This window comes from Ovis canadensis, chromosome 5 (assembly GCF_042477335.2).
Source record: "Ovis canadensis isolate MfBH-ARS-UI-01 breed Bighorn chromosome 5, ARS-UI_OviCan_v2, whole genome shotgun sequence".
NCBI classification, from domain to species: Eukaryota; Metazoa; Chordata; class Mammalia; order Artiodactyla; family Bovidae; genus Ovis; species Ovis canadensis.
Window position 1 is genome coordinate 19695241 of NC_091249.1, and position 23883 is coordinate 19719123.

The window sequence follows — 23883 nt, forward strand, 5'->3', positions numbered from 1 at the left end:
TTAAATGATTAAGAAACTGCCAGATTGTTTTCCAAAGTGCCTGCACATTTTTCATTGCCATCAGAAGTATGTGAGGGCTCCTTATTTCCCCACATTCTCATCAACATCTATTATTTCCAAGTTTTTTTTTTTTTTTTTTTTCTTTTGAGTCTGGTCATCCTAGTGAGTGTGAAGTGGTATCTCAGGGGGCTTGATTTGCATTTCCCCGAAGACTAATGATGGCGAGCATCTTTTCATGTGCATATTGCCGTTTCTACATCTTCTCTGGAGAAATGTCCATTCAAGTCTTTTGCCCAGTTTTCACTGGGTTCTCTTTTTATTATCGAATTATGAGTGTTCTTCATACATTCTGCATATTAATCTCTTGTCAGATGTATGATTTGCAAATCTTTTCTCCTATTCCGTGAGTTGGCTTTTCCCTCTCCTAAGTGTCCTTTATCAAAGAAAACTCTTAAATTTCACGGAGTCCAGTTTATGCGTTTTCCTTTGGTCCCTTGTGCTTTAGGTTCATATCTAAGAATTCTCCTTGTCTTTGACACCGCCTCTTGCAGGCACGGGCTTCCCAGGTAGCTCAGTGGTAAAGAATCCACCTGCCAATGAAGGAGAAGCTGGAGAAGCAGGTTGGGTCCCTAGGTGAGGAGGATCCCCTGGAGAAGGAAACAGCAACCCTCACCAGAATTCTTGCCTGGGGAATCCCCTGCACAGAGGCCCCTAGGGGTCTACAGTCCATGGGGTTGCAAAGCGTTGGACGCTACTGATCCACACACGCGCGCGCGCGCGCGCACACACACACACACACACACACACACAGATACACACTTGGAGGTGTCTCTCCCCATCCTCGCTGCTGCACAGCCTCTCCCTCCGGCCAGCGTTGACCTCCCCACCGCCCCCCCCCCATCAATTCCTGTTGGGGCATCAGCCGTCCAACCCTGTCTCCGCACTGGGAGGCCCCCTGGCAGACACGGGGTAGCTCCCATCAGTGCTTAATAACGGAGCGCTCGGAACCTTGGCAGCCACGCGGGAAACCCCGCCCGCAGGCACCCACCCCTTGGCCACATCAGCGCCGCTCCCCCATGGCCACGCGTGGGAGCCCGCAACTTTCCAGGTGGGGAAACCACGATACGGAGGGAGCAGGAGGGAACCTGCCTGGTCCCCGGGTTGGGGTGATGGCAGAGGTCGCCTCCCTCAAGCTGCTTCTGGCTCCGGTCCCTGCCCTGGGCTGACCCTGGCGGGCGGGAACCGCCTGTAGGCAAGGCGGTTCCGGATGAAACCGTAACATCCAGGAGCAGAGAAGAAAAATATTCTGCTGGCCGGCGAGCTGGGCCGGGAGGGATGGGGGAGGGGGGACAGGCGGGCCAGGGAGGAGGGGGGGGGGTGGGTTTCTTTACCAGCCTGGGTGTGCTTTCGGGTGGGAGGCTGGAGGGATGGAGTGTTACACAGCAGAGAGAAAAATGTCTTACAGGTCTTGACCGAGTTCTGCTCCGCCGCCAGCTAGCTGTGCAGCCTGGGGCTCTCCAGCCAGTTTCTCCATCAGTGGGATGGGGGTAGTTAGTGGTTGAGACGGTAGAGAATCTGCCTGCAGTGCCAGAGACTCTGGTTCGATCCCTGGGTCAAAAAAAATCCCCTGGAGAAAGGAATGGCTACCCTACTCTAGTACTCTTGCCTGGGAAATCCCAAGAACAGAGGAGCCTGTTGGGCTACAGCCCATGCGGTTGCAAAGAGTCGGACACAACTGAGTGACTAACACACACACACACACACACACACCCCTCCTTGGGTGTTGTGAGAGGTGAAGAGGGTGCCTGGCTCTGGAAGCACACACCTTAGGAAGCTGTCCGTAACCTCATCCTCAATAATATGAAAGCATGGTTTGTTCAAGAGCGCAGGGAGATTGGTTCCGCCCAGGGGGCCAGGTGGGGGCACCTGTGTCTCCCTAACTGCCCACCTTCCTCTCTTTTGTCCCTGTCTTCCCAGCTCTCCTGTTTCTTGCCCTCCTCCTCCTCCTTCTTTTTTCTTAGCTGCCAAGTGGTATCTAGTTCCCTGACCAGGGATCCAACCCAGTCCCCCCACCCTGCATGGGTCCCAGAGTTTTGGCCTCTGGACCACAAGGGAAGCTCCTCCCTTTCTCTTGTCTCGTCTCTCCCTGTCTATTTCTCTCAACCTCACTTCTCTGGCTCTTGCTGTCTCTCTGTATCTCTCACGGCCTCTGTCTTTACCTAAAACCTCCTCCAGATCCCCTAGACCAGGCCTGCCTCAGCCGGCTCAGCCCGGGCCTGGCCAGTGTCTTAAGCCCACATTTCCGTGAGACAAGGTCCAATCTAATCTCCCTGAAGCTGCCCCCATCCCCACCCCCATGGCCTCAGGGTGAGGATCCAGGCAGCTTGGGGCCCTCACTTGCTGCCTGGAAAACTCAAACAGCTTAAGAGTCTCTCTCTAACCCCCAAAAGCCCAGCAGATCAAAACCCACAACCCACAGTCTTGGACACACCGGTTCCCCCTCCCCCGTGATTCATTTAGATGGGGAAACTGAGGCCTGTATAGGGCTTCCCAGGTGGCTCAGACAGTAAATGAGGGAGACCTGGATTAGATCCCTGGGTCGAGAAAATCCCCCTGGAGAAGGGAATGGCTACCCACTCCAGTATTCTTGCCTGGGGAATCCCATAACAGAGGAGCCTGGCGGGCTGCAGCCTGTGAGGTCACAGAGAATCGGACACGACTGAGTGACTGACTTTAAGGCCTGTATCATGAAGACTCTGGTCCAGGGCCGCCAGCTCCAGAGCCATCACTCGTCATCCTTGTCCAGCCTCTAGGGTCTGTGGTTCTCAGGTAGCCCGTCCATCTCTTCACCCCTGCCCCTGGCCTGCCCCGTGAATGGTAATCAACCTGATTCCACCCAGACAGGCCAGGCAGTGACACTCCCACCTCCCAGAGCTGCCCGATGGCTGGGGCTGTGTCCCAGCGGCATTGGCAGCTGCCTAGTGCCAGCCGGAAATGGGGACCGGAGGGTGGGGTCTGAGGTGGGTCCCACAGTGTTCCCACTCTCGCTGGCTTTCATCATGGTGTGTGCAGGGATGGGGCAGGGAGGGAGCCACTCTTCAGACTGAGAGTCCCTTCTTCTGGAAGCATCTCCCGCTGCCTCCCAAACTCCTGGGGACCCCCAGCTCTGAGTACGTCCTTCTGGGCTGGCCTTGACCCTGTGGAACCATAGGTACCCCTGTGGGGGGTATCTGTGTTGGGCCGGGACTCTCTCAAGCTGGGGCCTTGAACACTGACCCGCATAGGGCAGGCAACTGACGGTGGCCTGGTGAGCAAATGAGTGAACAAGTGTGTGATTTACATGCATCCTGGAGCCATGGAAACGTAGGCCTGAACACTGAAGCTGGAATTCTTAGCGCCCCTCTCCCCCAAGGGGCTCCCACTGTAGTCTACGTCTGAAGCCTGAAGTGAATAACGCATTCCAGGGAGGGGAGGACATTCGCCGGTGTGTGTCTGCGCCCTGGGCCTCCCACGTGGCCCAGTGGTAAAGAATCTGCCTGCCAAGGCAGGAGATGCAGGGGACACGGGTTCTGTCTCTGGGTTGGGAAGATCCCCTGGAGGAGGAAATGGCAACACACTCCGATATTCTTGCCTGGAAAATTCCATGGACAGAGGAGCCTGGTGGGCTACAGTCCATGGGGTCGCAAAGAGTTGGACACAACTGAGCCTGCAGCACACACGAGTCCGTCTGCAACCGACCCCAACTCCCGCTCAGGCAGAGTGCAGTCCCAGGCCCAGGCCCTGGAGCCCCAGGTTAGGGTTCACATCTAGCCTCTGTCGCTCATTGACTTGGGTCACCATTTTGCTTCTCAGAACCTCAGTTTGCCCGTCTGTAAAATGGGAATGGTGCCCTTGTTTCAGGGTTGCTGGGGGAGTAAGTGAATCTGTGTGAAGCTGGGTCAGGCCTGTCTTCAAGTGTGGATGGTAAACCTCCTCCTCTGACAAGGTTTGAAATTATCGAGATAAAATCAGAGACCAAAAGAGAGTCGTTGCATCAGAAGGAGCTGGTGCACTTGGCTGGGAAAGGAGGGTGTGGTGCAAGGCTGCCTCCCGGGCTTGGTTGCCTCTTGACTTCCTGGTGACGCTCTCAGCCTCTCCCTTACTCAGATCAAGAGCCTCCTCAGCTCCCTGTCTGTGAAATGGGACCAAGCAGGCATCCTTGACTCTTCATCCCCCACCATGCACCAGCGAAGTTGCTCCGGAACCCCCCCCTTCCCCACCTAGTCCAGCCCCATCATTGATGGGGCCAGCGCGGACACCCCTGGCCTCCCGGCTCCTGCCGTCTCCCCTGTAGCCTCTTCCCTGTGTGGGGACCCGAGCCAGACACATCCTTCCTTTCTTCAGAACCCCCGTGACACCCCCCTCCCTCAAGGTAAAAGCCGAAGTCTTCCTTGAGACCACAGGGCCCAGCTGGTCTTGCTGCTCCTGCTTCCTTTCTCCTCTTAACCTCGACTGAATCACAGTCGTGTCCCACTCTTTGCGACCCCATGGACTATAACCTACCAGGCTCTTCTGTCTGTGGGATTCTCCAGGCAAGAATACTGGAGTGGGTTGCCATGCCCTCCTCCAGGGGATCTTCCCGACCCAGGGATCCAACCTATGCAGGTCTTCTGCATAGACAAGCAGATTCTTTATCCCTGAGCCACCAGAGACGCTCTGGTCACGTTCAGCCTCCTCAAAACCCCTCCAATAAGTCTGGCATTTTCGTGCCTCGGGGACTTGGCATATGCAGTGCCTCTGCCTGGGACCATCTTCCCGGAGTCACCCAAGTGTTTGCTGAAGCTCCTTCAGGTCTTGGCTCAACTCCTGCCCACCTGCCCTTTCTTCCTCTCCTGCCTTCAGGAGTCTCGATTTTCTTCACACAGTGTCAGGTTAATGAGCTCACAACTCAGATGCCTACTGTCAAGCCCTGGGCTGGCAGCTGGGGACCGTGGAGGCATCCATGCTCTTGTGGGACTCGAGGTCTGGAGGAAGGGAGAGAGATGGACAGTACAGATAAAATGGGACACAGGACCGGAGGGAGGGTCTTTCCAGAGTGAGCAGTCATGGAGGGCCTCCTGGAAGAGGTGACATTGGGGTCCAGGTCTGAATGAGGGGAAGGAGAGAGCAGGAAGTGTGGTGAGAAGGTTCCAGGCAGAGGCAAAGACTCTGACCTGGGAATGAGCTTGTTGGCAAGGAGGCTGTGGAGTGAGATGAAGGGGGTAGGGCAGCAGGGCTGGACCTCATGGGACTCTGAGGGCCATGGGGAGTTTGTTGTGTTTTTTTTTTCTTTTTTTGGCCACACCGCACAGCATATGGGATCTTAGCTCCTCCACCAGGGATCAAACCCGCACCGCCTGCATTGGAAGCTCAGAATCTTAACCGCTGGACTGCCAAGGAAGTCCCAGGGTGATGGTCTTTACCTTAGAAACAATCAGTAGGGACCTCACTGGCCCCAGTGGTTAAGACTCCACGCTTCCAAAGCAGGGGAGGCAGATTCAATCCCTGGTCAGGGAACTAAGGTCCTGCATGCCACACAGTGCAGCCAAAAAAAAAAAAAGGCAAGCAGACAGCCTGGGAGAGTCTCAGGGGGCAAGGACAGAGGACTTGGCTTGTGTCTCCAAGGTAAAGACGTGACCCCGTACGCACTCACTCTGGCTGCAGGATATCTCTCCCTCATTCACAGCTGGAGAAATAGAGGTTCAGAGATGTGAAGAGAAGCCTCCCTAGGTCCAATCTCCTCTGCCTGGAGCCTTCAATCCCCTCCCCTGCCCCCCACACACCCCACATGCGGCCCAGTTGCAGATGGGGAAACTGAGGCACAGAGGTGCTGTCCCCTGGGAACAGAGCCTGCCCCCTCCAGGCTCCCTGCCCTTCCACCGAGGAGCCTCACCAGGGGACTTTCTCAAGGGGAGGAAGCAGCAGCAGCTGGTTGCGTAAGTGGGTGGCCAAAGCCGCAGGCCTGGGTTTCAGTTTGCAAATAGCGTCCGGGCCCAACTGCCTGCTGCAGCCGGGGAGCTTTGCTGGACCGCTGCCTACAGGAGAGTATCTGAGCTAAGGGGACACCTAACCTACCGGCTCAGAGAGGCAGGGTGCTGCTGGGGCCTGGGGGTGGTCAGGAGTCAGGAGCCTGGGGGTGCACTGACCCCTCATCCTCATTTAGCCTCAGTCACTCGCTCAGTCAACAACCATCGCATACTTCTTGTTTGCCGTATTAGCACATTTTATTTTCCCAGTGAGCGTATACCACGTGCATGCCAGGCTGTGTACCAGGTAGTCACTCGCTTAAACATCATCCCGTAATCCTCTGCGGCAATGTTTGAGCTCCCTGTGGTGGCTGTAACAGGTGGCATAAGCCTGGTTCTTAATATAATAACAATGCATTCTCTGCCAGTTCAGGAGGCCAGAAGTCTGAAATCAAGGTGTGGGCTGGGGTGGGGGCTGGTTTCTTCTGGGAGTTCTGAAGGAGAACCTACTGCTTGCCTCTCTCCCAGCTGCTGGTGGCCGCCAGGAACCCTTGGCGTTCCTCGGCTTGCAGCCGCATCCTCCCAGCCTCTGTCTCCGTCTTCTCCTGGTCTCTCTTTGCCTTCTCCTTTTCTGTCTCTTACAAGGACACCTGTCACTGGATTTAGGGTCACCCTAGCCCAGGCTGATCTTTTTGGAAAGATCAGGTGCTTCCTTATTTTCGGCTACACCGGACCTTCGCTGCTCTGCAGGGACTTCTCTCGAGTTGCAGGGAGCAGGGCTTTCGAGTTGCAGGGAGCAGGGCTTACTCTCGAGTTGCAGGAGCAGGGACTTCTCTCGAGTTGCAGGGAGCAGGGCTTCTCGCTGCAGCGGCTGCTCCTGCCGCAGAGCGCAGGCTCTAGGTGCGCAGGCTTCAGTAGCTGTGGGCACAGGCTTCGTCGCTCTGCAGCGTAGGATCTTCCCAGACCAGGGATTGAACCCGTGTCCCCTGCATTGTCAGGCAGATTCCCAACCCCTGGACCACCAGGGAAGTCCCTAATCCAGGTTGATCTTGTCTCAAGATCCTCAACTAATTACATCTGCAAAGACCCTTGTCCCAGTAAGGTCACATTCGGAGATTCTGGGTAGATATATTTTTTTTGGGGAGACCATGATTCAACCCTCTCCAAGCAGATATTATCAACTCTATACGTCAAAGAGCTGAGGCACAGAGGTATCATGTCGCTGATTTGAAGGACTAGGACTTAAACCCCAGCCCGTTGGAGCCTAGATCTGTTCACTTCACTGTTCTGGAATCACCTCCAGCCTGCTCTGCGCCAAGTCTTCACCAGGAGCTGGGGACACAGAGGGGAACAAAACTTACAGTATCAGGGACACAGCTTTTGAACCTCAGGCTGATGGCTGTTTCACTTTAGGGCGTGATCTTAAGATTGAGAGTCTCCCCTAAGACTCGGAATGGTTAACCTCTGGAAGACATGTCTACCTGGTACCGATGAATGGGACCTTCCTTATTTGAAAATAAGGTCTTTTCAGGGCTTCCCAGGTGGCTCAGTGGTAGAGAATCTGCCTGCTAGTGCAGGAGATTCAGGAGACAAGGGTTCGACCCCTGGGTGGGGAAGATCCCCTGGAGGAAATAACAACTCACTCCAGTATTCTTGCTAGGAAAATCCCATGGACAGAGGAGCCTGGTGGGCTACAGTCCATAGGGTCTCAAAGAGTCAGAGGCAACTGAGCAACTGAGCACAGATATAATTAAGGTAAGGATCTTGAGATGAGCTCATCCTGGATTAGGATAGGTCCTAAATCTAATGACAAATGTCCCAATAAAATGAGAGAAAGGAGGGGGAAGAGACAGCCATATAGAGACAGAGGCAGGGCCTGGAGCGATGCTGCTATAAGCCAAGGGATGCTCAGCGTTGCTGCCAGCCAGTCAGAGGCCAGGAGAGAGGCCTCGGACAGATTCTCCCCAGGAAGCTCCCACCCTTCCTCTCATCCAAATAACTTGCTCCCTGTCTCCCCTCGGCTCTCCCAGCCCTGAGACAGGGTGCCTACCCCTGGGGAATTCTGGCCAGGAGTAGAGAGGCGTGTCTTCTGGGGATTTCAGGGTTGTAGAAACTCCAGATGGTTTCCTAAAGTGTTGGACAGTCTGAGTTTCTTGTGACTCTGTGACTTGGGAAACACTGGTTTTGTTGGTTTTTTTAGCTTTTGTCAATCAAACAGCATCTCACTGGAGTTTCAGTTCGCATCGTCCTTGTCTCCTGTTGATTCTGAACATCTCGCCACACAGGTTTCCTCCTTGGCCTCTTCCTACTGTTTTTGATGAGTCAGGCATGCGTGCATGCTAAGTCACTTCAGTTGAGTCCGACTCTTTGTAACCCTATAAACTGTAACCCACCAGACTCCTGTGTCCAAGGGACTCTTGAGGCAAGAATAATGGAGTGGGTGGCCATTTCCTCCTCCAAGGGATCTTCCCAACTCAAGGATTGGGCTCAGGTGTCCTGTGTCCCCTGCATTGACAGGCAGGATCTTTACCGCTAGCGCCACCTGGGAGCCGTTTCTGTGATTAGTCATAGGAGTTCCCTATATATGTTTGATACTATTCCTCTGTCAGTCCAGTGTGTTGCAGAAGTCTTCCCCTTGTTTACAATTTGTCTCTTTACTTTCTTCAAAGGACCTTTGATTAACAAAAAAGTCTTAATATATACAAGCTGATCAATATATTGTTGTATAGTGTACAACGTCTTGGGCTTCCCTGGTGGCTCAGATGGTAAAGGTTCTGCCTGCAATGCAGGAGACCTGGGTTTGATCCCTGGAAAAGGGAATGGCAACCCACTCCAGTATTCTTGCCTGGGAAATCCCACGGACAGAGGAGCTTGACGGGCCATAGTCCATGGGGTCGCAAAAGACTCGGAAACAAACAAACAAAAAAAAAGACTCGGAAACAGCTGAGTGACTAACATACGCATAGACTGCCTTGGTGCTCTTTACGGGGAAATCTTTCTTCACTGAAGTTCACCTATATTTCCCACCAAGACATTCAAGCTTTATTCAAGCTCTTTTTTTCCATATTGTCCCTTCACCCACATGAAGCTGAGTTTTGTGTGATGTAAGGATCCAACTTAATTGGACTCCCACGTCCCAGATTCTCTTATGAGATACTCTCCCTTCCCCACTAATGGACAGGCCTTCTCCACTTTGGAGCACAATCGCTGACCTGCGTCGGCTGTATGGAGGCATTTAATTCCAGTCCATTGGTCCACGTGTCTCTCCCTGGGCCTCTTACTCAATTATAGGTTCTGTGATGGCTCTCGGTATCCGGTAGGGCAGGTAACACCACCTTGTTCTTCTACAGAAGCATCCTTGCAACTCTCTGCTCTTCCAGATAAAAATTTGACTCATCAAGTTCCAGAGGGGAGTCACAATCCTGTTTGACTTTGACTGGGGCTGTTAAAACTTCAGGTGGGGAGAATCAGCAAGCATCTTGAGCCTCAACCTCACTGTCCATGAATATGGTACACCCACCATCCCTGTTACCTCCTTAGAATCTCAGTAAGCTGTTTCTGTTTCCCTGAAGGGCTGAGAACATCAATTGTTTCATTTATTACTCTTCTCTGATGCAGGGGGCGCTCCATCTGATTTTCTGTTTTACGACAGCATACTTATTTTCACTTTGAGGGTCGTTTTCATGCATGGCATTTTTTTTTTAAATTTCTGTTTCTTTTCTGAATTTTGTTTGGTTCTGTTCACATGCCTGGCATATTTTCCTGCCCAGTTTGCGATGCAGGTCAAGCTCCTGGCCTATCTGCCCTTCTGTTCTCGCTCTCAGCGGAAGCCATGGTTCAGAACTTTTTCCTGGTGAAATGATGGGTTTCTCCAAATCTGATCTTTTTCATTCCAGCCCATTTTCTCAGGAACATCAACAATAATGGTGGCTCAGATGGTAACGAATCTGCAATGCAGATGACCTGGGTTTGATCCCTGGGTGGGGAAGATCATCTGGAGAAGGAAATGGCAACCCACTCCAGCATTCTTGCCTGGAGAATCCCATGGGCTACAGTCAACTGGGTTGCAAAGAGTCGGGACACAACTGAGCACCTAACACTCAATGATAAGGCCAGCTGAAGTACCCTGTCTCCTATAATGAGATGAGTCCCCAAGTCCCCTGAAACCTGAGGCCACCACTTCTCCCTTCCCCTCCTTCCCTAGTTCCAGCTCCCCTTCCAGCCTCTCCCAGGGAGGCAGCTGATGGGAGGTGGGGGCCACTCTGTCTGTTGCAAGTGCCTCCCCAGGGGTAAGGGGCAGTCCCCTGCTCAGGTCATTCTGCCAGCAGGTGCGGGAGTGTGTATCATGTTCTCGCAATGGCTGCAGCGGGGGTGGGGGATGCCAGGAACAGAATTCCCAGCCACCCCCTCTAGGCTGTCTGGCTCCTCCATCTCAGGCCCGGGTCATTCTCAGAATTTTCTTAGCATCCCCCACTCTGGTGCCTCTGGGCCAGTCTCCAGCAAGAGCTGAGATTTTCCTTGATCCTGGACATCAGGCCTGGGATCAGCCTCAAGAGCCCAGAGGTCATTTAAAAATGCTCTGTGCCATGGAAACTTTCCAACATGCCCTGCAGTTAAGAATGCACAGTGACCCGAGGGCCATCCCCAGACTCACAGTGACGCAGGTTACACTCTCCTCATATCCATAATGCTACCCACGCTTGCCGTGACCTTATAAGGTTCATGTTTACCCCAAAGTCACGCCCCTCATCCAAGATGTGACATTCTTCTTACAGGACAAGCCTGACCTCTGAAACTCACCAGAAACTAGGATCCCTTTCATTCCTTGCCTCCCAGCCTTTGGGGCCCTACCTGCACCTCTCTATCCTGAGGGTTCCAGCCTATGTCACAGCGGCAGGTCGGGAGCTGGGACCTCAGTTTCCCCGTCTGTATGTCAAAGGGGCACCAGTCTGGCTGGGGGTGGGGAGGGTCCACAGGCCAGATGCGGGAGGATGGGATTAATTCCCCCAGATCTCTCCCCACCCCCTGTCTTTCCTGCTGTTTCTCCCTCTCTCTTCTCTGTCTCTCCACCATCTTTTTCTCTCACTGTCTCTCTGTGTCCATTTCTCTGTCTCTCCTCATTTGCCCCTTTCCCTGTCTCTCATCCCTATCTCCCTTCCTGTCTCTCTCACCTTCTCACTCCTTATCTCCGTGTGTCTGTCTGTCTGTCTCTCACTCTGTCTCACTCTTGGTGGGTCTCTCTCCCTATCTTTCTTTGTTATCATTTTTTATTGGCGTATAGTTGATTTAAAATGTCAGTTTCTTGCTGTCCAGCAAACTGAACCAGCGATTGTTGTTGCTGAGTCACCAGTTGTGTCTGACTTTGTGACCCCATGGACGGCAACACACCGGGCCTCCCTGTCCCTCACCATCTCCTGGGGTTTGTCCCAATTCATGACCATTGAATCAGTGAGGCCCTCCAACTATCTCATCCTCTGTCGCCCTCTCTTCCTTCTGCCTCCAATCTTTCCCAGCATCAGGATCTTTTTCAATGAATCGGCTGTTTGCATCAGGTGGCCAAAGTATTGATTGGAGCTTCAGCTTCAGCATCAGTCCTTCTGATGAGTATCAGCTGTATGTATACATATATCCACTCTTTTCCCACATAGGCCATTACAGAGTTCTTTTGTTTAATATTAATTTATTTGACTGCATTGGGCCCTAGTTGAGGCAGGCAGGCTCTTCACTGTGGTGCAAGGGTTTCTCTCTAGTTGTGGGGTGCACCATGGCATTTGGGAATCTTGACTCCCTCACCAGGGATCGAACCCATGACCCCTGTGTTGGAAGGCGCTCCCTCTTTGTCTGTATCCCTGTCTCTCTCTTGTCTCTATGTCTCCCTCTGTCTTGCAGGTTTATTGAGTCCGCTGTCTGACCTCCCTGCAACCCTTACCTCTCCCCTGGGACCTCCAGTCTGAGCTGGAGAGAGATGGATGAGCTCTTGCTGAACCTCCAAGAGAATGGTTGACAGGCTGGACTTTCTGATGAGGTCAGAATTACACACACTGGGTCCAACCTGGGCCTGGCCGCCTTGACCTGACCCTGTGAAACCCTCCCCCCACCTGCTGGTCACACTGCTGAGTCCCCAAAGCAGCCTCCCCAGATCCCCTTGCCAGGCCAGGAGCTCCCCCACTGGTCACCCTGAGTCCAACTCCTGGTGGTCCAGAGACTCCAGGATCCCAGGACACCAGCCTGGGGCTCCTCACCACCCCCACGATCGTTCTAGAATAGAAGCAGCCCCAGGACTAGACCTTGGTCAAGAGGCAGCTGTGCACTGGGGTGAGGCTGGGACAGTGCTTCTGCCTCATCAGGGTGGTCCTGGCCTCGCAGGGCCTGTATATTAACAGCCTGAGCTTTTGGGCAATGGTGAGATATGTGAGCTAGACTTTAAGTTGGCTTTCATTAGTATAAAGTAAATAAACGCATCAGAAAGATACTCAATCCAGCCCAGGCTTCATTTATCCTATCCTGACAGCACCTACTGCATCACCCTTAACCCACCTGATCCCCACAAGAGCCCCACGCAGCAGATGGGGGTCATTACCCCCATAGTACAGATGAGAAAACTGAGGCAGCGTCTCAGGGCAGCTGTGACAGCTATAATGTCTCTATTTCCAAATGGAATGCTTTTTAACCTTTTTTCTGTTTTTATATTATGGTGTGCTCACATATCTTTCACAAATGCTTCATATATAGCATGTTTTTATCGACAACTTAAAACACAGGTTTTAAAAAAATTATTTATTTATTTGGCTACACTAGGTCTCAGCTGTGGCATGTGGGATCTTTAGCTGTGGCATATGGGATCTAGTTCCCTGACCAGGAATCGGACCCAGACCCCTTGCACTGGGAACGTGTAGCCATTGGATCACCAGGGAAGTCCCAGATGTCTTTTATTTTGAAGGGAGGAAAAGAATATTTGCTGGCTCATCTGGACTGCTACAGTATATAGTAAGAAATGGAGTACAAATGCAGGGTACTGGAAATGCATTTGAAATAAAGAGATCAGAAATTTAAAACAACCAGGGAAACATAGACACTGCTGTATCAAAACCTCATGGTGACCACAAATGAAAAAATCTAGATTAGATAAACACACAGGAAAGAAAAAGGAATCCAAGCACAGCATGAAAGATAGTCATCAGATCACAAGAGAAAAGAACAAAAGAGACACAGATGTATAGAACAGACTTGTGGACTCTGTGGGAGAGGGAGAGGGTGGGATGATTTGGGAGAATAGCATTGAAACATGTATACTATCATGTAAGAAACGAATCACCAGTCTAGGTTCGATACAGGATACAGGATGCCTGGGGCTGGTGCACTGGGATGACCCAGAGAGATGATATGGGGAGTGGTGGGAGGGGGTTTCAGGACTGGGAACTCATGTACACCCGTGGTGGATTCATGTCAATGTATGGCAAAACCAATACAGTATTGTAAGTAAAAATAAATAAATAAATAATAATTTTTTTTAAAAAAAGAGAAAAGAACAAAAGAGGAAAGGAAGAAAAGAGACCTACAAAAACAAATCCAAAATGATTTAAAAAATGACAATAAGAACATACGTATCGATAATTACCTTAAATGTACAGCAGATTAAATGTGCCAATCAAAAGACACAGACTGTCAGAATAGACACAAAAACGAGACCCATATGTATGTTGTCTGCAAGAGCCTCTTCAGATCTAGAGACACATAAAGACTGAAAGCGAGAGGATGGAACAGGTATTCCATGCAGACGGAAATCAAAAGAAAGCTGAAGCAGCAATACTCACATCAGACAAAAGAGACTTTAAAATAAAGATTGCTAGGAAATTCCCTGGGGGTCCAGCACATGGGACTCCAGTCTTTCACTGCTGAGGGTGCAGGTATCTAGGAACCTGCAAGCCACTCAGTGTGGCCCATAAATAAAATAAAAATACTGTTACAAGAGATAGAGTAAGATAGCACTTTTCTTCCTTACACAGACTTCCAATAATAGTGCATTTAGGGTTTTGTTCTCATGTTGCCTCATCCCCTCTGACCCTGTCCCCCATCCCCAAAGTCTCGAAATAAAATATATACCTGCTTTTAGACATTTTACTTATTTTGGGCCGTGCTGGGTCTTCATTGCCACATTGTTGTTTTCTAGTTGGGGCAAGCAGGGCTGTTCTTTGTTGCAGTTGCACAGGCGTCTCACGCCGGGACCTCGCTTGCCGTGGCGCCCTGGCTCTGGGGCACAGGCTCAGTAGTTGCGGTGCGTGGGCTTAGCTGCTCTGCGGCATGTGGGATCTTCTCAGATCAGGGGTCAAACCTGTGTCTCTTGCCTTGGCAGGCAGATTCTTTATCACTGAGCTACCAGGGAAGCCCAGTATATACCTATTTTTAAGGTCTGCTTGGTTAGGTTATAATTCACAGACCATAGAGTACAGTTAGATGAGTTTTGACAAATGCATAGTCTTGGAACTGTCAATCTGGATATATTTCCACAACCCCAGAAGTTCCATTGGGCCCCTTTTACAACCAACTCCTCCCCGACTGCGGGTATACAATAAGTGATGAGTCCTGAGTGAGCTCTTTCATCTTTTGCCACTGGATACAGAGAGTCAGAGTTAAAGATTCAACTGGAGGGAGATGGGGACTTGTTATGCCACAATCCCCCTTGGCTGAGCCCAGAGTGAGCCCAGGGCCTGGGGTGAGGGGTCTGCCTGCAGACAGCCACAGTTGGCCAAAGTCCCATTTTACAGCCAGTACTACTGAGGCTAGAGACTAATGCCTCAGTGGGTCCTGTGGCCTCAGTTCTGGCCCTGGATATTGGGTTTTCATCTCCTTATCTCAAAAGTGAAAATTAAGAGACTTCCTTGGTGGTCCAGTGGCTAAGACTCCAGGCTCCCAATGCAGGGGGCCTGGGTTCCCTCCCTGGTCAGGGGACTAAGACCCTAACGCTGCAACTAAGACCTGGTGCAGCCAAACAAATTCATTAAAATTAATTTTAAAAGAATTTTTTAAAAAGGAAAAGTGGGTGTTGTTATACACTGAATGTTTATATCCCACATACATGTTAGTCGCTCAGTCGTGTCTGACTCTTTGCGACCCCATGAACTGTAGCCCACCAGGTTCCTCTGTCCTTGGAATTCTCCATGCAAGAATACTGGAGTGGGTTGCCATTCTCTTCCCCAGGGGATCTTTCTAACTCAGGAATCGAATGCAGGTCTCCCACATTGCAGGCAGATTCTTGACTGTCTGAGCCACCAGGGATAAATGCCCCCAAAATTCATGAACTGAAATCCCAATCACCAGGTAAGGAGATGAGCCTTTGAGAGGTAATCGGGCCATGAAGGTGCAACTCCCATTGATGGGGTTAGTGCCCTTCTAAGGCTTGAGAGAGCCTGTTTTGTGCTTTCTGCCATGTGAGGATGTAATTAGAAGGCAGCTGTCTGCAAACCAGGAATTGAGCTTTCACCAGACTCCAGATGTGTTTGTACCTCGATCTTGGACTCTCCAGCCTCTCAGACTGAGAAATAAATGTCTATTGTTTAAGCTACCCAACCTCTGGTACTTTTATCATAGCAACCCAAACTAAAATCTGCCGCATCCTGGAGTCAACTACAAGTCCTCAGCCAGCTGTTTCTTCCTCTGGATCCTGTTTCCATCTAATGGGGCTTTTAAAAAAAGTATAGTTGATTTACGATATTGTGTTAGTTTCAGGCGTACCACAAAGTGATACAGTTATATATGTATATTTCAGGCTGTTTTCCATTATACGTTATTAGACGACATTGAACATCATTTTCAGACTCTTTGTGGCCCCATGGACTGTAGCCTGCAAGGCTCTTCTGTCCATGGGATTTTCCTGGCAAGAATACTGGATCAGGTTGCCATTTCCTCCTCCAGGGGATCTTCCCAACCCAGGGATAGAACCCATATCTCCTGCATTGGCAGGTGGATTTTTTCCACTAGCTCCACCTGGGAAGCCCTATAGTTTCTTATGCTGTACAGTAAATCCTTATTGCTTACCTATTATAGCTTATCTACTTATATCATAAAGTCCTATACTTCTCGTATATCACTCCCACCCTCCCTTTCCCCTTTGGTAACCATAAATTTGCTTTCTATGTCTGTGAGTCTGTTTCTGATTTGTATATAGATTCATGTGTATTATTTTTTACATTCTGCATATAAGTGACATCATATAATATATGCCTTTCTTTGTCTGACTTACTTCACTGAGTAGGTCCTATTGTCCAGGTCCAACCTTGTTGCTGCAAATGGGAATATTTCATTCTTTTTTATGGTTGAGTAATAGTCCACTGTGTATATATCTTCTTAAACCAGTCATCTGTGGACAATCACTTGGGGTGTTTCCATATCTTGGCTGTTGTAAACAGTGCTGCCGTGAACATTAGGGAGCATGTGTCTTTTCAAGTTCGCTTTCATCTTTTCCAGATATAAACTCAGGAGCGGGACTGCTGGGTCATATGGTGCGTGAGCACACTTGCTAAGTCGCTTCAGTCACGTCTGACTCAGACTCCATGGACTGTACCCCACCAGCCAAGAGCACTGGAGTGGGTTGCCATGCCCTCCTCCAGGAGATCTTCTCAACCCAGGGATGGAACCCTCATCTCTGACGTCTCCGGCATTGGCAGACGGGTACTTTACCACTAGCGCCACCTGGGAAGCCCGGGCCATATGGTAGCTCTGTGGGTTTTGGTTTTTTGTTTGTTTGTTTTTAAGGAAGCTTCATACTGCTTTCTATAGTGGCTACACCAATTTATATTCCTATTCCTGATGGTTTGGGGGGGGGGTGGCTATTGGCACTCATAGGTGTCAACAGCTATTATTATAGGGGTTGCTATCATTGCCCCCCAGCCCTGGTTCTTGCCTCTGAGACCTCCCAGCTGGACACCCTGAAGCCCTTCTTTCTTCCTCCTGACCCCACCTAGCAGCCTGTGTGCCCATCCCATTCCTCCTGTGTCTTCTGAGGTGGCCAGGACATCATGGGAGAGCGGGGTATGCCCAGGAGGCAGACGACTCCGGAAATTCCAGGGCAGAGGCAGGGCTGGGTGCTGTTTGTCTTGTCCTTGCCAGGGCAAGGTCTCCGAGTTTGTTCTGGGGCTTTCATCCTTTTCCATGTGGGTGATTCAGGACACAATGTCCTGCCCAACTTGCCACTCAACCTTGGTGATCCTAAACCTAGCCTTACTGACTATCTGTGGGAGTCTGCAAATTGTTGAAGCAACTGCGGGTGGTATGAAAAGAGCCCTTGAAATCATGTTCCCTCCCACTCTGGGACCTTTGCACATGCTGTGCACTCTGCCGCCAACTCTTTTCCCTCTGTTTATACCCATATATCTCCCTTTCCTGGTCTCTGTCAGCTCCCTTCAGGAAGCCCTTCTGGAGTCCACGCTGGTGGTCCTAGCCCTTGGCGGGTGGGGGGGGGGGGTGTCTTCCCTTGGCAGGTCCTGTCCAAGTTATAATTTTGTATTTATCCATCTCCTTTGTTTATGAAGAGTCCTGGGCAGGCAAGGATTGGGGTACTTGGCAAATAGTAAGTATTCAATAAAGAGTGATGGGATCCATCATTGAATTTGATAACTACTTATTGAATCCCATCTTCTGTTCATTCAGTAACTCTTTTCTGAGCCCTGCAGGGCACCAGGCCAGACTCTGACTTCTGGGAGACATGGTGAATGAAGAAATTTGGACTGTGGGAGATGGTGAGGGACAGGGAGGTTTGACGTGTTGCAGTTCATGTGGTCACAAAGATTCGGACACAACTTGGACCCCAACCCTCCTGTGGACCCCTGTGGTCCAGAGGCTCTTGCAGACAATTCTAGTGAAACTCTTGAGTAGTGGAGCTGTTCCTGTCACCCAGGCTGTGGTCCTCAGAGACAGATGATGTATTTATGAGTCAATCATCAAAACAGATCCATTCCCCTGAGCTCCTAGAGGAGACAAGGATGGTGAGCCATCGGCGGTACCACTTTCTGTTTCTGGCCTGGGATCCCCTTAGGATGCTCACAAACTCCATTGGTTGAGGTTTCATCAAAGGGAGGTCAGGGAGTTCCCTGATGGTCCGGTGGTTAGGACTCGGCATTTTCACAGCTGGGTCCCTGGTTCAGTCCCTGGTTGGGGAACTAAGATCCCGCAAGTCACATGGCATGGCTAAAAAAGGGGAGTGAGGGGTCAGGTTTAGCAAATAAACACCTAGGCACTCAGTTAACTTCAAATTTCAGATAAAAAAATGACTTTTTTTTGTATAACCCCAAATATTGCATTGTCTATATTTATATCAAAATTGATGTTTTTGAGCTCTGGTGTCAGAGAAGATACTTGAGAGCCCCTTGGACACCAAGGATATCAAACCAGTCAATCTGAAAGGAAATCAACCCTGAATACTCATTGGAAGGACCGATGCTGAAGCTGAAGCTCCAATACTTTGGCCACCTGATGCAAACAGATGACTCATTGGAAAAGACCCTGATGCTGGGAAAGATTCAAGGCAGGAGGAGAAGGGGACAACAAAGGGTGAGATGGTTGGATGGTGTCACTGATTCAATGGCATGAACTTGGGCAAACTCTAGGATATGGTGAGGGACAGGAAGGCCTGGCGTGCTGCAGTCCATGGGGGTGACAAAGATTCGGATACAACTTGAGGACTGAACAACAACAATACTAAAATTTAAAAAAAAATTTATCTGAAATTTAAAGTTAATTGGGTATCTTGTACCTTGATGGAACCCTGATCCATCATTGTACCCATTTTACAGATAAGGAAATGGAGGTCCAGAGAAGTTAATTCATGGCACAGCCAGGGATAGGCAGAAGAATTCAAGTGGGACAATGAGACCCAGTGTCTTAGTACTCAATTACTCAATTCTCCCCTCCAAAGAGCCCTGCCTGAGGACAGGGGTGGGGGTGGGGGAGGAGGTGGGGAGAGGGTGTTTGAATGAGCCAAAGCCCCACCTTGCCTGGGTTGGAGGCACTTTTCTCACTCAGGCTCCTGGCACAGAAGAGGTGTCCCTAGACCAGGACTCTCTGCAAACAGGAGGAGCCTGTCCCACCATCTGGATTCCTGCATCCGGAAGCAGGGCGGCTGGTCTCCTGTAAACAGCCGGTCTCATGTCACTGTAAACAGCTGGTGTCTAGCGTTGTTGTCACAGTGCCTGAGTCTCAGTGTGATTGCCCTGTGACTCGATACCCTGCGGCCAGCCCCTGTCACTGGATACTTGGTAAACAGTATTCTGAGAATGGGCAGCAGCGCGCCGCCTGGCCAGCACTCCATCAGTACCAGGGCTGGTGGCTGGGTCCAACTTAAAGGCAGATCCTGACGCCTCATTAGCCATCTCTGCTCATTTTGTACTGATACTTTGTAAACATGAAGTCCTGATACCTGTTACTTGTCAATGATCAGACACTGTGAGTCATCAACAGGCCCTAATGTTTCTTAGCTGGAGACCTGGAAGCACTTCAAACAGAGCTCTGATACTCTGTAAACAATGAATCTTGATACTTCGTTACCCATCGTGAGCCTTATCCAGGGGCTGGCAAACTGCAGCACTGGCCAGACCTAGAAAGGGCTTCATCACTTTTCCATGATTGAAAACACACCAAAAGAAGACATGTGACCCGTGAAAGCTACACGAGGGGACTTCTCTGGTGGTCCAGGGGCCAAGGCTCTGAGCTCCCAATGCAGGAGGCCTGGGTTCAATCCCTGGTCAGGGGACTGGATCCCACACGGGCCACAACTAAGACCCAGTGCAGCCAAATAAATAAAAACCAACCAAACAACAACAAAAAACCTACATGGAATTCCAATTTTAATTTGCATAAATAAAGGTTTACAGTCACACTCACTTATTTGAGTGTTGTTTGTAGCTGATTTCAAGAGAGCCGAATTGACTAGTTGCAAGGGATGCTGTATGGCTGGCAGAAATGAAAAAATTTATAATGTGGCCATTAATAGAAAAAGCTTGTCAACTTTTGATCTAAGCTCCCGAGCAGTGGCTGTTCACTATACTATCCTGTTAGTGGTCAGCAGTATATGACATTCATATACTGGGCCAACAATGAGTTCAATAGTTTCCGATGTTCATATACTGCGCAAAAAAACAAGTGCAGTGGTCCATGATGTTCATATACCATCGCAAGCATGAGTAACATTTAGCCTGATGTGCTGACACGCTGGGTGCAGGGAGTATTTGGTTTCTGACAGCAGTCAATGTATCCCAAGACTGTGTGAACAGTCAGTATTGACACGTGGGACTTCTCTGGTGGTTCAGTGGTTGAGAATCTGCCTACCAACCATCCCTGATCTGGGAAGATTTCACATGCCTCTTGGCAACGAAGTCCGTGCACCGCAACACTACTGAAGCCCCCGCGTTCTAGAGACTGTGCGCCCTGCAGCAAGAGAAGCCCCTGAAGCGGGAAACTGACACGCCGCAGCTAGAGAGCAGCCTCCTCTCGCGGCAACTAGAGAAATCTTGTGCGGAGCAATGAAGACCCAGCGCTGCCAAAAATAAATAAATAAAAATTAAAAAGAAAACACTGGGGAATGCAACCAAGATGAGATCTAAAGGGTGACAGAGAATTAGGCGGAGGAAAAACAAAGGATCTTGGCATACTCAGGCAGGACCTTGAACCCTGAGCTGAAGAGCTGGATTCCAGAGGGCGAGGGGGAGCTATGGCTAGAGTGTGAGTGAGTAGAGGAGGCGCCTGCTCAGCCTGGGTGCAGGACCTCTCCCAACCTTGGACTTCCCACTCATGCTATGAGCTGAGGAGGCCAAAATAAGGACCTTTCTAGGCCTGGAGCCTGGAAGGAAAGGGGGCTCTGGATCATAATGGGAAGGGGTTTATGAGAGGCCAGTGTGTGAATGACTGAGCAAGACCTTTTGTTCGCCCCACCTCCCCACCCCCCCAAACACCAAGCACCCTCTGGGAGAAGGGGACAGCAGGGATGTGGAGGCCAGGGGGAAGGCCGAGGACTCTCGCTTAAGGAGACATCCTCTGGGTAATTGCATTCTCCTTTGTTACCGCATGTTCACTGAACACTTGCTGGGTAAATCAGCCCTGCCCTCTCAGAGGTCCCAGTACAGAGGGGAGGTGGAGGACAACCACAAACCCTCAAACACGTTGTAACTGTAAATTGTTGGGAGCGCAGAAGAAGGGCTAACAGAGAGAATGAGGCAGGGCATGTTTGATCAGGGAAGCCAGGGCTTCTGAGGAAGGGATGTTTGAACTTAGACCTCAAGGAGAAGGGGAAGATCTTGTGAGGAGTGAGGGAAGGGCTATCCAGGCAGGGGGAACAGCAAGTGCAAAGGCCCTGAGGTGGGACTAACTAAGTCTGTTGTGATGGAGGCTGTGGGGGCGGGGCCACACTGGACCTCAGGGGCTTTGGGGAAGGTGTATAGGGGATGGTATCTGAGCCATGATTCTTCGCTCCCAAGGCTGCCCTGGGGACACCAGCGAGAAACTCCTACCGCATTGCCTGTGTCTTGGACTGTCTCGGATTCATTTCTCAAATGAATCAGCCTGGCATGGAGCTGATGTGAGCCAAGGCCAGAGGGGCTGGAGGTCTCTTCCAGGCCTCCTCTGGAAGGGGAATTTCCAGAACACAGAGACCTCTCAGCGGAACGGAAAAGTTTTGCCTGCTCTTTTAACTATTGAGTTTGGCAGGTCCTGAGGGTGATAAGCCAGCAGGAGTTACCTCCTGAGAATCAGGCATGGCTGGGAGACCTGAGCCAGCTCCAGGAAGTCAGCATATGAGAAACATAGTCCTGCGTACCTGTCTGAGTGATGCTCAGCTCCTGAGAGGCCTCAGCCCTGACCTGTCTGGGGGGGATAGACATGGTCAGATACAAATGCCCTCAGTCCATGAGGTCAGAACTGGGACAGAGCAAAGGGGTATTGGAGATGGGGTTTTAAAGGATGAGTAGAAGTTTGTGAGCAAGAAAAAGATATTCCAGGAACATGACCCACGGAAGGCCCTAGTTTGGCCCCACTCGGCTCCTGTGAGTGAATGACCTAGACTGTCCCCAGCCCTCAGGTGTTTTTCCTCACTTAATATGGGCAAGGACAAAGCCTCTGAGATCTGGCCTGTCCAGATTTGAGTCCAGGCTTCTTCACTTTCTCAATGACTATGAGTGAGTGAGGCCACACCAAGACTGGCCCCAGGTTATAGGAGAATAAACTGAGGTTTATAGAGGGATGCCTCTCATCCTAGGATGCAAAGGGAAATGGTCAAAGTGGGGGCTTGGGGGAGGAGAGGGAGATAGTCGAGAATCAGGAGAGGGGGTGTCTTGCCCAAGGCCAGTGTCCTGAAATTGGAAAGAAGGGGAGTAGGGGAAGGAAGTAGCTGGCATAGCGTGTGCAAAGGCCCTGAGGCAGGAACATATTTGGTAGCCTACAGGAACAGCAAGAAGGCAGGTAGGCCAGGAGCTGATGTGTGAGTGGGAGACAGAAGGAAAGGAGAATGGAGGCATCACACGGGCTATGCAGGGCCTTGGGTTTGGAGCAGGGAAGAGGTGGTATCCAGAGAGACCACTGACAGCTGAATCACGACTTACCTGGGGATTCAGAGGCCTGGGAGGGAGGTCACTAAATAAGCTCCTATCTGCCTGCCTATATTGACACAAGCCTGCACAAGCCAGTACCCTCCAGTACAAACTAGTGCTTGCTAGGGCACACCAGTACCCACTGCTGATAGATACCCACACCTAACACCTGGACCCAGACTCACAAATGCACCAATCAGCCCATATCTGCTTCCCACATTGACTGAGATGCAGACCGCATTCGAGTACCCACAACTTGTGTGCACACGTCTCTAAGCGATGGCACAGACAAGACAGACACACAAGCACACGCAAATGCTGCGCACGCTGGTGGCTCCACCTATCTCCCCGCCGCCTGTAAACACACATGTACATGTGCACACCCCCCAGCCTGCGTCACTAGGAGGCTCAGGAAACGCTGCTGGGGGCTCCCTTGAGAGCTGGCTTCCTGTTTTCAAAGTGGCTGGGAACTGCTGATGGAATGTTCTGGACAGGCCCAGCCCCTCCCCTACTGCTTCAGCAACCCTCCCTCATCCAGCCCTGCAGATCCCGCACCCGCTCTGTACCCCAGTACTGACCCTGACCTCTAGTGAGATCCGACGCCAGATGAGGAAACTGAGGTTCAGAGAGGTGCTGTCACTAGCCCAAGGTCACCCAGGAAGGAAGAGATAGTGCCTGGAGCCCAGACCCTGAGTTCTAACCTGCCTCCCACTAGACCACCATCCCTGGAGGTCCAGGATTCACAGACGGGGAATTGCCCCATCCTGCCTGGACCGTGGCCCAGTGCCTCCTGGCTTTAGAGCCACCCCCATGCAACCCTAGGCTCTCCTGCCCCATGAATCAACCCTCCCATTCACCACTCACTGTCCCCATCCCATCCCTCTGTGTCCCTCAAGGAGTGCCCTCCCTGTCACAAACATTAATGAAGCTTCAGTAGCTGATAAGGCAGACCTGGTCTCACCTTCTGGGGGTCAGTAAAAGACTCAGCGCAGGAACAAATAAACAAACACAACCACAGCTGTCCCTGAGCCCCCAGGATGGCTAAGGACATGCTTGGCTCTCTCTTGCCTGCTAGGGTTGCACAGGCTGTGCCCTCTGCCTGGGATGTTCTCCTCAAGCTCCCTGGCAAACTCTTCTTCATCCATCAAAGCCCCAACTCCAATGTCCTCTCCTGCTCCTAGCCCTCCTAAGACCCTCCAGCCCTCATCCTTCCCATCTGGCCCCACCTTCACTTCACAGGGTGTTTGTGGTCCTCCAGACTCTGTTCTGCTGTCCTTGTCACGACTGGTAAAGAGGACCCTTGTCGTCACCTCCAGGGAGTCTCCAAA

At 51.1% G+C, this 23883-nt stretch overlaps 1 long non-coding RNA gene across 1 annotated transcript; it reads left to right on the top strand.

Annotated features, from left to right (window-relative positions):
• The first annotated feature begins 945 nt into the window (after positions 1-945).
• On the top strand, positions 946-17600 carry LOC138440109 (uncharacterized). The gene is made up of 3 exons (XR_011256918.1): positions 946-1108; positions 11874-12009; positions 16449-17600. It is a non-coding gene; the product is annotated as an uncharacterized lncRNA (long non-coding RNA).
• Positions 17601-23883: the final 6283 nt, after the last annotated feature.